Source organism: Triticum dicoccoides, chromosome 2A (genome assembly GCF_002162155.2).
Source record: "Triticum dicoccoides isolate Atlit2015 ecotype Zavitan chromosome 2A, WEW_v2.0, whole genome shotgun sequence".
NCBI classification, from domain to species: Eukaryota; Viridiplantae; Streptophyta; class Magnoliopsida; order Poales; family Poaceae; genus Triticum; species Triticum dicoccoides.
The window spans coordinates 206,045,930-206,057,005 of NC_041382.1; the positions used below are offsets into that span (position 1 = coordinate 206,045,930).

Below are 11,076 nucleotides of genomic sequence, written 5' to 3' on the forward strand. Positions count from 1 at the left end.
CTTTTTCTAGAGGGCTAACAAGGGAATTATGAAGAATTAGAAGAAATGCACCTTACATTTTGAAATTTTATCAAAAAACAAATACACCTTATATAAAGGAACGGAGGGAGTATCATCCAAGAAGATCCTCTAGGTTTAACTTGGCACAAACACTAATTAAAAGATAAAACCACATCTAAACAGAAGGTATATGGATTATTTATTCCTAAACAGAAACAAAAAACGAAAACTAAAAATAAAATTGGGTTGCCTCCCAACAAGCACTATCGTTTAACGCCCCTAGCTAGGCATAAAACAAGGATAGATCTAGGTATTGCCATCTTTGGTAGGCAATCCATAAGTGGCTCTCATAATAGATTCATATGGTAGTTTTATTTTTTTTCTAGGGAAGTGTTCCATGCATTTCTTTAATGGAAATTGGAATCTAATATTCCCTTCCTTCATATCAATAATTGCACCAATCGTTCTAAGGAAAGGTCTACCAAGAATAATAGGGCAAGAAGGATTGCCATATACGGGCACATAATTCATATTTGCAACAATAAGAACATCATTAATTCTTCCCATAGGTTTCTTGATAGTGGAATCCGCAAGGTGCAAGTTTAGAGAGCAATCATCAAAATCGCGGAAATCTAGCAAATCACACAAAGTTTTGGGAATAGTGGAGACACTAGCACCCAAATCACATAAAGCATAAAACTCATGATCCTTAATCTTAATTTTAATAGTTGGTTCCCACTCATCATAGAGTTTTCTAGGGATAGAAACTTCCAACTCAAGTTTTTCTTCATAAGATTGCATCAAGGCATCAACGATATGTTTAGTAAACGCTTTATTTTGACTATAAGCATGAGGAGAATTTAGCACGAATTGCAACAAGGAAATACAATAAATTAAAGAGCAACTTTCATAATTAAATTCCTTGAAGTCCAAAATAGTGGGTTTAGCAACATCTAGGGTTTTATTCTTTTCAATCCCACTTTTATCAATTTCATCATGAAGATGTAAATACTCTGAATTCTTGGAATGCCTTCTAGGTAAGGGTGGATCATATTCAGTTTCATCAAGATTCATATTGCAAAACAAGGATTTAATAGGGGACACATCAATAACTTTTAGATCTTCATCTTGATTTTCATAGGAATTGGAAGAACACGCTTTAATAAAGGCATCTTTGGAAGCACGCATCCTAGCGGTTCTTTCCTTGCACTCATCAATGGCAATTCTCATGGCTTTGAGAGACTCATTGATATCATGCTTAGGAGGAATAGATCTAAGCTTTAAAGAATCAACTTCAAGAGAAATTCTATCAACGCTCCTAGCCAAATCATCAACTTTAAGCAATTGCTCTTCAAGCAAGGCATTAAAATTCTTTTGTGAATTAATAAACTCTTTAACACTATTCTCAAATTCAGAGGGCATCTTATTAAAGTTTCCATAAGAGTTGTTGTAGGAATTTCCATAATTATTAGAAGGATTACTAGGATAAGGCCTAGGAATAAAATTCCCTCTATAAGCGTTGTTACCAAAATTATTCCTACCAACAAAATTCACATCCATAGATTCATTATTATTCTCAATCAAAGTAGACAAAGGCATATCATTAGGATCAGAAGAAACACTCTTAGTAGCAAATAATTTCATAAGTTCATCCATCTTTCCACTCAAAACATTGATTTCTTCTATCGCATGCACTTTTTTATTAGTAGATCTTTCAGTGTGCCATTGATAATAATTAACCATAATATTATCTAGGAGTTTAGTGGCATATCCTAAAGTGATTTCCATAAAAGTGCCTCCCGCGGCCGAATCTAAAAGATTTCTAAAAGCAAAATTCAATCCGGCATAAAAGTTTTGTATAATCATCCACAAATTCAAACCATGAGTAGGGCAATTACGTATCATTAATTTCATGCTCTCCCAAGCTTGTGCAACATGTTCATGATCAAGTTGCTTAAAGTTCATAATATCGTTTTAAAGAGAGATGATCTTAGTGGGAGGAAAATACTTAGAGATAACAGCATCTTTGCACTTGTTCCAAGAATCAACACTATTTTTAGGCAAAGACGAAAACCAAGCTTTAGCATGATCTCTAAGCGAAAAAGGAAATAGCTTCAATTTAACAATATCATTATTGACATCTTTCTTCTTTTGCATATCACATAAATCAACGAAGCTATTCAGATGAGTAGCGGCATCTTCACTAGGAAGGCCGGCGAATTGATCTTTCATAACAAGATTCAACAAAGCAGTATTGATTTCACAAGATTCAGTATTGGTAAGAGGAGCAATCGGAGTGCTAAGGAAATCAGTATTGTTGGTATTGGTAAAGTCACACAATTTGGTATTATCTTGAGCCATCGCGACAAACAAGCAATCCAACACACGAGCAAACAAAAAGCAAGTGAGAAAAAGGCAAACCGAAAAGAGAGGGCGAATAAAACGGCAAGGCTGAAGTGGGGGAGAGGAAAACGAGAGGCAAATGGCAAATAATGTAATGCGAGAGATAAGGGATTGTGATGGGTATTTGGTATGTTGACTTTTGCATAGACCTCCCCGGCAACGTCACCAGAAATCTTCCTGCTACCTCTTGAGCACTGCGTTGGATTTCCTTGAAGAGGAAAGGGTGATGCAGCAGAGTAGAGTAAGTATTTCCCTCAGTTTTTGAGAACCAAGGTATCAATCCAGTAGGAGGCTACACACGAGTCCCTGGTACCTACACAAAACAAATAGCTCAACGCAACCAATGTGATTAGGGGTTGTCAAGCCCTTCACGGTCACTTACGAGAGTGAGATCTGATAGAGATGATAGATAATATTTTTGGTATTTTTGGTATAGAGATGCAAAGTAAAATAAAAAGGTAAAGTAAAAACAAAGGAAATAATAAAGTGATAGGAGATTGATATGATGAGAATAGACCCGGGGGCCATAGATTTCACTAGTGGCTTCTCTTAAGAGCATAAGTATTCTACGGCGGGTGAACAAATTACTGTTGAGCAATTGACAGAATTGAACATAGTTATGAGAATATCTAGGTATGATCATGTATATAGGCATCACGTCCGAGACAAGTAGACCGACTCCTGCCTGCATCTACTACTATTACTCCACTCATCGACCACTATCCAGCATGCATCTAGAGTATTAAGTTCAAGAAAACAGAGTAACGCCTTAAGCAAGATGACATGATGTAGAGGAATAAATTCATGCAATATGATAAATACCCCATCTTGTTATCCTCGATGGCAACAATACAATATGTGCCTTGCTTCCCCTACTGTCGCTGGGAAAGGACACCACAAGATTGAACCCAAAGCTAAGCACTTCTCCCATTGCAAGAAAAACCAATCTAGTAGGCCAAACCAAACTGATAATTCGAAGAGACTTGCAAAGATAACCAATCATACATAAAAGAATTCAGAGAAGATTCAAGTATTGTTCATAGATAAACTTGATCATAAACCCACAATTCATCGGTCTCAACAAACACACCGCAAAAAGAAGATTACATCGAATAGATCTCCACGAGAGAGGGGGAGAACATTGTATTGAGATCCAAAAAGAGAGAAGAAGCCATCTAGCTACTAACTATGGACCCAAAGGTCTGAAGTAAACTACTCACACTTCATTGGAGGGGCTATGGTGATGATGTAGAAGCCCTCCATGGTGGATTCCCCTTCCGGCGGAGCTCCGAAACAGGCCCCAAGAGGGGATCTCGTGGGTACAGAAGGTTGCGGCGGTGGAATTAGGTTTTTGGCTCCGTATCTGATCGTTTGAGGGTACGTAGGTATATATAGGAGGGAGGAGTACATCGGTGGAGCAAAGGGGGGCCCACGAGGCAGGGGGGCGCGCCCTAGGGGGGCGCCCTCCACCCTCGTGACCGCCTCCCTCCTTTCTTGACGGAGGGTCCAAGTCTCCTGGATCATATATGTTGAGAAAATCACGTTCCCGAAGGTGTCATTCCGTTTGATATTCTGTTTCTTCGAAACACTGAAATAGGCAAAAAACAGCAATTCTGGGCTGGGCCTCCGGTTAATAGGTTAGTCCCAAAAGTAATATAAAAGTGGAAAATAAAGCCCAATATGGTCCAAAACAGTAGATAATATAGCATGGAGCAATCAAAAATTATAGATACGTTGGAGACGTATCAGGCATCCCCAAGCTTAATTCCTGGTCGTCCTCGAGTAGGTAAATGATAAAAAGAAAATTTTTGATGCGGAGTGGTACTTGGCATAATTTCAATGTAGTTCTTCTTAATTGTGGTATGAATATTCAGATCCGAAAGATTCAAGACAAAAGTTTATATTGACATAAAAATAATAATACTTCAAGCATACTAACTAAGCAATTATGTCTTCTCAAAATAACATGGCTAAAGAAAGTTCATCCCTACAAAATCATATAGTTTAGTCATGCTCCATATTTGTCACACAAGAATGCTCTCATCATGCACAACCCTGATGACAAGCCAAGCAATTGTTTCGTACTTTAATAATCTCAAACTTATAAACCTTCCCACAATACATGAGCGTGAGCCATGGATATAGCATTATGGGTGGAATAGAATATGATGATGGGGGTTATGTGGAGAAGACCAAAAAGGAGAAGATCTCACATCAACGAGGCTAATCAATAGGCTATGGAGATGCCCATCTATTGATGTTAATGCAAGGAGTAGGGATTGCCATGCAACGGATGCACTAGAGCTATAAATGTATGAAAGCTCAAAAAAGAAACTAAGTGGGTGTGCATCCAACTTGCTTGCTCACGAAGACCTAGGGCATTTGAGGAAGCCCATCGTTGGAATATACAAGCCAAGTTCTATAATGAAAGATTCCCACTAGTATATGAAAATGACAAAACAAGAGACTCTCTATCATGAAGATTATGGTGCTACTTTGAAGCACAAGTGTGGAAAAAAGGATAGTAGCATTGCCCCTTTTTTTCTTTCTTTCTTTTTTCTTTTCTTTTTTTGGGCCTTCTTATTTTTTTCTTTGGCCTTTCTCATTTTTAGTGGTACTTGTCTCTCAGCAAGCTCTGCTCGCCGTTAGGCACCGCGGCGCACTCTGTCGCGTCCGTTGGCATGCTCTGCTCCCGTCCTTCGGCGCGCTTGGCTTGTGGACAACTTTTCCTTGAGGCGACCGCGGAGTGCTCTGCTCGCGTCCCTCCACGCGCGCTCTGCCAGCGGTTGGGCGTGCGAGCGATCACGTTGGGGCCTCCATATGCATGCAATTGTGCCGCAGGCATTGCCACATGATGCAGTTACGTGTGGCATGATGGAGTTACACGCTGCAAATTAGAACTGCCAATAGGGCCTGCCGATATTCCTGGCCGCCAAGCTTCCCCTTTAATTCCCGCAGCCATTATAACCTTAGTCTCTTCAACCTTTTAATCGCTCCCCACAACACAACAAGCACACCCATGACGACACATAGAGAGGGGATGTCCGGCAGCACCCCAATGGAGTTCGGCGAGCATAGAGTGGAGACCCACGCGAGGAAGACAGATCTCTTGATGGTGTACACCATCGACCCGGCCGTGGTGGACGACTACATCAACAGTGTTGAGCAGTTGCTTGCTGGAGACAAGTACAAGGTGGTCAACATCGACCTCCAGTACACCGCCGATCGTCCCGGCATAGATCAGAAGGTTGCCGTCGCCCAGTTGTGCGTGCGCCATTATGTCCTCATCTACCACTACTGCATGGCTACAGAGCCTTACGACCATTTTAACAGGTTTGTCAATAACACTGACTACAAGTTCGCCACGGTGGATACCACCAACGATGTAAAAGCACTCAGTGTTACGGGCTTGGCCTGCAAGAACCTTGTCGAAATCCGTGACCACTATACGGTCTGGGGCAGCACGAAGGACTCCCTGGTCGAACTCGCCTCGGCCATCATCGACCCCTACTATGAAAAGATGAAGCAGGATGCCTAGAGAATAAGTCCTGTATCCTGGCATGGGGCCTGGATGCGGCAACTGGATGAACCCCACCTCAGGTTTGCGGCCAAGACCATGTACACATGCTATGAGATGCACATGCGGATCGTTGACATGAAGAAGTGCCTCATTACCCTAATCGACGAGCCTGGATCGAGCCGCAAGCAGAGCAGGCGTCACAAGAAGTAGATGATGATCATATGATCGTTTATGCTAGTTAATCATGCGTGTAATATACAGTTTACTTTATTGGTGTGTGTGGAAATGTCATGTGTATAGTAGCCACCTATGTAATTATGCATGTAATAGTTTAGTTTGGTTTATGCAAATGCCATGGTTGTAGTAGCCACCTATGTAAGTGGATGTTTAATTTGGTTATGCAAGCATGTCCTTATAAGTGTGTGTATATATATATATGTTGTTGTTCTGTATGCAATCCCCTCGCACAACACACACGTCTTATTAGCAGCAATCGTCTGTGTTATTATCGGTCTTCACACACATTTCTGATTACAGACCTGTTTGCCGCGTATCACACACATCTTGTTAAGTTGAACCGTTCCCGTTCTCATGTCTCGACGCAAACAGTTCATCCGAGTGAACCACATGCCATATATCGCACACACCTTGATCTGGCCGACCGTTTCTTTTGTGTTGCCTAATCACAAACAGTTCATCTGAGTGAACCGTATGCTGTGTATCACACACGCCTTCATCTGGATGCCCGTTTCTTTTGTTCCTCCTCATCACAAACAGTTAATTGAACTGAACCGTATGCCCTTCGTCGCACACGCAACTAAAACCCGAACCTTGTTTGATGCATCTGCCATCACAAACGTTTTACACATTTCTGATGGTTTTCATACAACACCGTTTGCGATTATTGCATCGCACACAGTTTCTCAAAGGGTCTCTGATCGTAGTGTCATGTTAGCAGCATCCTGCAGTAGTGGGTTGCCTACTAAACTTGGAAAAAATTAAATTCATGAGACTCATCACCAAAGCGAACACTGACAGTTTATTTATGACAGTCTATAGTAGCATTGACAGTGTTCAAGAAAGGTCTACCAAAGATAATGGGACAAAAGTCATCTTATGGGGAACCAAGAACTAGAAAATCAGTAGGGTATTTTATTTTCCCACACAAGACTTCAACATCTCTAACAATCCCAAGTGTTGTGATGGTGTCTCTATTGGCAAGTTTAATAGTAACATCTATGTCTTCTATTTCAGCGGGTATTATGTCATTCATAATTTCTTGGTATAAGGTGAAAGGGATAGCACTCACGCTAGCACCTAAATCACATAAACCATGATAACAGTGATCTCCTATTTTGACGAGGCAGCAGGCATGCCAACAACAGGTCTATGTTTATCTTTTTCATCGGGTTTAGCAATTCTAGCAGCTTCATCATAGAAGTAAATAACATGCCCATCTATATTTTCCACCAAGATATCTTTAACCATAGCAACACTAGGTTCTACTTCGATTTGTTCAGCAGGTTTAGGTGCTCTAATATTACTTTTATTGACCACGGTTGAGACCTTAGCATGTTCCTTTATCCTAAAAGGGAAAGGTGGTTTTTCAATATAAGTAGTAGGAACAACTGGGTCAACATTGTAAATAATCACTGGTGCACGTCGGTGCTATACAGACGGTTTTTAACCCCTTTCTGCGACGGCATTTGGGACCATTGCCAAGTGAGTGTGTGCGATAGGGTGTCCTTCCCACACGACCCAGAAACCGTCAGGGATATGGAGCAGTGATCCAGAGGCCTTCCAAAATGTAATCGTGTGCGATGCAGCATACACTAAATTCTTTCGCACGTGGGGTATCAGTGATTAAGCGTTTCTAATGACGCAGTGAAACCATACAGTCTGTCGTAACGAACCGTTTGGGAAACAGTATGTAAGGCACACGGGCCAACATATGAACGGTGTGCGATTTGTGCCCCATCGCACATGAGTTTTCTGCATAACCCGCATGTCGTGCTAGACTCCATCTCACACATCTGCCAACAATTATCGTCTGTGATAATGTTCTATCACAAACGGTTCAGGAGCCCCTTCGCACACATACAAGTGTTGCATACCGTTTGTGATTTGTTGGGTATCACTGACGTTTGCCGCAGGAGTGACATGTGCTTTTCGTTTGGGATCCCACACATGTCCTGAAAAATTACGACTGGGATTGTATTTTGCATTGGGCACGGTTTACTCCCAGTTCTCGTGTGCAATAACGCGATATCACAAACGGTTTCAGAGACCTTACCAACACGTAGTAGCGCTGCAAATCGTTTGCGATTTGCTGTGTATCAACGACGGTTCCGCTACGATTGACGTATACTTTCCGATGTGGATCGCACACACTCATTTAGTTGAACCGTGACCCCGAGCAATTGCCAGGTTAAAAGAAAAACATCCCATTTTGAATCGGCACGCAAAAAGCAAATTCTCCACAATATTCAATTGAACAAATAAACAAAAATATCCCATTTTAAATCGGCATGCAAAAAGCAAATTCGCCACAATATTCAATTGAACAAATAGTGTCCAGAGGAAGAACATTCATCAGATTTCGCAACAACTGCAATTGAACATATGGTAGCTAAATTCCAATGATTTGTCCACACATATATGCATTACATAATCTCTACTACTAATGGAGTAGTTGGTAGTCTCCGTTCCAGGTTTATTTTCGTCCCACCTCTCACCACCATCTATCCCTGGTTATTTTTCGTTGGTTAATTTTCATTGGTTATTTTTCCTATGGTTTTTTTTCACCTCCCAGCAGTCGATGCGCTCACAGGCAGCCCACAGAAACAATCCATCGCCACCCACCCACGACCCCCTCACCCTGGCTAGGGTTCCTAGCCCCTCCTCCTCAGCCGCCGCTGCATGTTCCTCGCTGGCCTCGCCCGAGCGCCTTCCGGACCTCGCCGGGAGAAGTCAGCCAGCGCCATTCCGATCTCGCTGGGAGAAGCCAGCAGGACCCCGCCGCCATGCCTCCCTCTCCCCCTTCTCCTCTTTTCCGCTACCTATCTCTTTCCTCTGAACCTGATTGGGGCACTGCGACTGGCCTCCACTCCAGATCCGTCCGCCTTTGATCCCGTATCCTCCTTCCCGACGGGGTCTGTCCTCGACCACTGCGCACGGGTGCGACGGGATCCACCACTCTAGCGAGCAGGAGTAGCACGGTGGCTGTGGTCTGCTCAGACCCCCGACCAGCGACGTGAGGCGCACATGTAGCAGCAAGGAGCGGCAGGGATCTAGCATGTGATATACGTATTAATCTGTTTCTTGACTGATTCGTTTGCAGGATATCCTTCCATGGCTGGACGCACTCTTCATCTAAATCATGTCTCTAAACATGCTGCCGTTAAGGTTGGCGCTACATAAATCATGCCTTCACGGCTGGACATCACTGCTACATGGTCTTCTCACTTGAGATGTCATATATAACGTGTCCCTTCTATGTGAATGTTCAACTAGGAGCAGTTTCATCTCGAGCACCGCAATCATGCATGCTACTCTCATCGACTACTAACCACTTGCTACTAACGTAAATCATGCCTCCAACGCTGGACATCACTACTAAAGAGGTACTGTCGGTGAGTATCACCGTTTAGTTTTTTTATACTCTATAGATTTATTTATATGGACAGTGCAGATTCATCTATTACTTCGACTAATGTGACTGTAGCAACATTCACTCCATTCATTTTTTGGGGAAACTACAATATTCATTTTGTTCACCTGAACATTGAATTAAGGAATGCAGAAGGTTCAGGGCTTATGCAAATTATTGAAATTTAATATTTGGGGACAATGGAGAAACACAGGCAGCAGTGTTGAATTTACACCCGTTGTTGCGCCTGCAGCTCTTCGGCATCCTTAGCATGATAAGCCCAAACACGAAGATTATACGCCGCCATGGATTTGTGTGGCTGTTTACTTGTTGTCATCAAACACTTTTTTCCTTAATATGTGCAGCTTTTTTGGGGCGTCCATGGATGCAAAGGAATCCCATGAGTACAATGTACACTGACATCATCTTCATCAAATTCTTCAAGCTCAGCAAGTGTGAGGTAACTAATGCATGTGTATTATCTATTTCATCGAAGTGTAAGATTTCTCCCCTTCTCTTGTTTGTGTTCAATGGTTGTTGTGGTTTTTGGTTTTGCGTTTCAATAGTGACATGTATTCTGATTAGGCACTTGCATAGGTACTGTGTAGAGCTGGAACTTCTAATAAAAAATGATCTATGCAGTAAAGCAAAGGAGAGAGACTGCAACCTTTTCAGGCTTGAATCTATCCCCATTCTGAATCTACTTGGTTATTGATTCTCATTTTCAGCATATGAAGACCACATGCTATTTTTTTTCTATGCTCTCCTCTTCGGCTCTTCCATTATGATTCAGCATATGCTAACTGCTACTTTAGCTTTCATGCTTGTATCCTTGGTTATATTTTGCAGCGATCCAAATTTAGGATTTGTGTTGATATCCGAAGTTCCTAATGACGATTGGTCCTTATTAGTTTCTTTAAAGGAAGCACAACAAGTGGTTGTACTAGGAAGACTACCTTCACATGGGAGTTTCTTTTTTCTAAGAACAGGGGAGTCTTTATTATTTCACTTGAAAAGATGATGTACGCATTTAAAGTGCAGAATTTCCATTTGTATATTCATATTGTGCTTAACTTTTACTTTCTAAAAATCAATATTGGCTGGCGGTTTGGCCAATTATTTAATAAATAAAAACCTCAGGTGTTGATCCCTTTGATCTCTAGCCATATGACTTCCCATTCAAGATATGACGGGGCATGGATGTGATACACCCACATACAGAGATGTTTAGGTGTAAAGTTGGGACGAGCAGGCTTGTAGATGAAGTGTTTGTACTTATGGCTCAACAAAACTGACTACTCTAGCCTTGCCACCATTAGTGTAGTGTTATTATCTTCCGTCCCATGTTTTGTTGAAAGATCTTCCAGATTCATGACCCGCCTTAAAAAAAGTACAATGCAAATACAACCATTTATCGTTACAGCTGAGGGATTTAGTGTAGAAAGCTACTTTACAAGTAGTCTCAAGCAGGAGGATAACAGATTGGTTGAGACGTTAGGGATCC

At 41.8% G+C, this 11,076-nt stretch overlaps 1 long non-coding RNA gene across 1 annotated transcript; it reads left to right on the plus strand.

Annotated features, from left to right (window-relative positions):
* The first annotated feature begins 8,770 nt into the window (after positions 1 to 8,770).
* LOC119354230 lies at positions 8,771 to 10,734 on the plus strand. Its single transcript, XR_005170736.1, has 2 exons — positions 8,771 to 10,032; positions 10,170 to 10,734. It is a non-coding gene; the product is annotated as an uncharacterized LOC119354230 (long non-coding RNA).
* The last annotated feature ends 342 nt before the right edge of the window (positions 10,735 to 11,076 follow it).